At 42.2% G+C, this 2857-nt stretch overlaps 1 protein-coding gene across 2 annotated transcripts in view; it reads left to right on the plus strand.

Annotated features, from left to right (window-relative positions):
• LOC108575613 (fasciclin-2) overlaps positions 1 to 2857 on the plus strand; it is a 172044-nt gene that overhangs the window by 154014 nt on the left and 15173 nt on the right. The window lies entirely within an intron of this gene.

A 2857-nucleotide genomic window follows, 5' to 3' on the forward strand; every position in this document is an offset into this window, starting at 1 on the left:
CGGGTGACGATTTTCTGCCCGCGTTTGCAAATTAACCGACGAATTCGTCGTTACGTCGCGACAAACACACACACTACACTACACACACGTATACATATATGGTTAACGATTATTGTAAAGTGAGTCACTTTAGACCGGTGCACAACATTCCGAGGTAGACATGTTTAGCGGATAAGTGGGGTTCGATGATGACGTTCGCTATAGTGAGAAACGGTGAAAAGAGGAGAGAACGAGGACGACCGCGATATCCACCGTGGAGAAGGCGATGGGCGTATTTTCCACGGTGTGGTAATTGCACGGGCCGTTTTTAGCGAACGTACTGGTACGTTTTTGTATCACGCTATGGGCTACGCTTTGGTGATTCTTTCGAGGATTCGCGTGCGCTACCAGATGACCGAGCTGAGGCTACGATAAACGAGAAAGAAAAAGAAATAGTTCGTGAATTTCTAAAATCGTGTGTTCCAAAGAAATTTCGTGAAACGAGACAGACGACGAATCAAAAGAAAATAAAACCTTCCCCGAAATAACCGCGGACGAATCGACACGTGAAACGTGTAACGAGTGCTTCCAGTTCAACGAGAACAGTTCGTTCGATGAAATTTCCTTCTTTGTTTTGTTCTTCGTTGGAGATGATAAGGAACACGTGTGACACTGTAGTTTTATCGATAGGATCGGATGCATCTGTGCCGCGTATCGTGATCCCGTTTTAGCGTACAGTGAGAGGCTTCGTGGGCCTGTGAGACTTACTGCCTTAAATTGCCAAATGCTTAGTGTTAGAGTACGCGTGTGAGGTATAATACTGTACGGTGAGGAGTGGAAGAGAGGCGCGTAAAAGGGTTGTCGGCGAAAAGTGTGTTCATAGGGTCGGAACGTGTACGATTTCTCGATCGTCTAAGGGAAAAGAGAGGGAGGTAGGAATAGAGCAGCGAACTTTCGAAAGGCTAAAACCTGTGTTATCCGATTGTATCGAAGAACGTGAAGAGAAGCGACACCCCCGAAAACGGGTTCGCCAGGGGTATTTTCTTGTTTCCCGCGCCACTTAGGTGTAGAGTACAAATATTTTTCGAGGGGAAATTTTCTCGCGATCCTCGCGGTCCGATTTGCAACGAACGATTCGAAACAACGTAACAAGGGGAGAAGAAGGGAGGCAACGATTTTTATGGTTAGAGAAACAGAGGGAGAAGAAGAGTTTCTTCGTCATATACATACATATATACAGATACGTAGAAATATCGACGCAACTCGTTACCATTTCTCTACAGATGCACACACGTCCGTCGAAGAAAAGTTCCAAATATGAAAAAAAAAAAAAAGAAACATTCGTGAATCGTCCGCGAAAAATCCGTTTTCGTCCGAGCCTGAACCACCGCTCTTGCGTGGGATAGTAGCCTGTGTTGTACGGCCAACTACTTTTTTTTCTCCGTGGGATTTCTTTTTATCACCAATTTTTCGTTTATCTCGAGGAGTAGGAGGAGGCGGTTTTTCTTTCCATTTTTCACGCGGACGCGTCTGTGGTCCGCGCGCTACAACGTTTTGCAGCCAAAGAACGATACACTTCGCAGATACTTAAATCACGCTTCGCGGGTTCTTAACGCGAAACCGCCACCCCATATCACCGCCCCCCCACACCACACAGAAAATCAGCGACGACGGAACGTGTCACACGACGATATGTAGAGAAGTGTGATTGTCGTCGTCGTCGTCGCGGGTACACGAATCCTTCGCGTAGCAAGAAACACACACAAAATAAAAAAGAAAAAACAAACAAAAACAAAGAGATAAAATAAAGAAACGAGACCTGAGAGCATCCGCACGAAACGGGAAAAGCACCCTTATTTTTTTTAACCATAATTTACTTTTAGATTGCGCCTGAAAATTAGTTTTCTTAGCTGGGTTCATTTTCAGCCGATTGCATACATAATACGATTTTTTCTCTCCTCTTGTGTATGGTTAATAATTTTTCATTGTTTTACCTATTGTTTTTTTTTTTTTAATTGTTTTTTTTTCTCTTCAATTGTTTCTCTCTGGGAAGATTAATCAACTTTTTTTTTTTTTAACCGAGTCACATCGGATTAGTCCTGCTTGATTAGCTCTTGGACCATACGTGTTTTAGTGCGCATGATGTGTGTTATGATTACGATAATTATTATTATTAATATTATTCATCAGTACTTTTACCGTTGCTGTTAGCGTTATTTACTATTACATTAAACATTATTCTTATTATTATTATTCTAGTATCACTGCGTACATAGATTTACTATAATTACTATTATTATTATTATTAGCAACGTCGCTACATAATATTATTGATATCGTCATCAGTTAGTTTATTTGGTCACACCTATTTTGTATACAGTGTGTATCGTCATTACCATTAGTATTATCGTCATCCACGTCACGACTGTCGTTTACGGACGTCGCCTACGATCATTTGCCGATTTGTATATTCGTTCGAGCAAGAAGCACGGAGAGACGGGAAAAATACACGAAAAAGAGAAAAAAAAGTGAATTAAAGAGGCAGAAGAGAGAGGGAGGTGCTCCCGTACAAGACACACACCTATCGGGGGGCACCTAGGCGCTCGAGGTACACAAGAAGACTCTGTCGCGTCTGAAATACAAATGGCCCCTTACTGTCCAACCAGTATCGATCGCGACTCATCGTTCAACGAATGCGACAGGGTCGTCGAACCTCGATCCCTTAACGTTCAGCTCACTTGCCTGGGTTCTTAGATGTTAGTTTACGATCGCATGGCATGCGCTTGTGTATCGTTTTCTCACAGATATACATATATATATATAGTTTCTCTCCTTTTCTAATTTCATTTTGTTTTTCCCTATTATTTTTCGTTGGATT

This window comes from Habropoda laboriosa, unplaced genomic scaffold (assembly GCF_001263275.1).
Source record: "Habropoda laboriosa isolate 0110345459 unplaced genomic scaffold, ASM126327v1 scaffold186, whole genome shotgun sequence".
NCBI lineage: Eukaryota > Metazoa > Arthropoda > Insecta > Hymenoptera > Apidae > Habropoda > Habropoda laboriosa.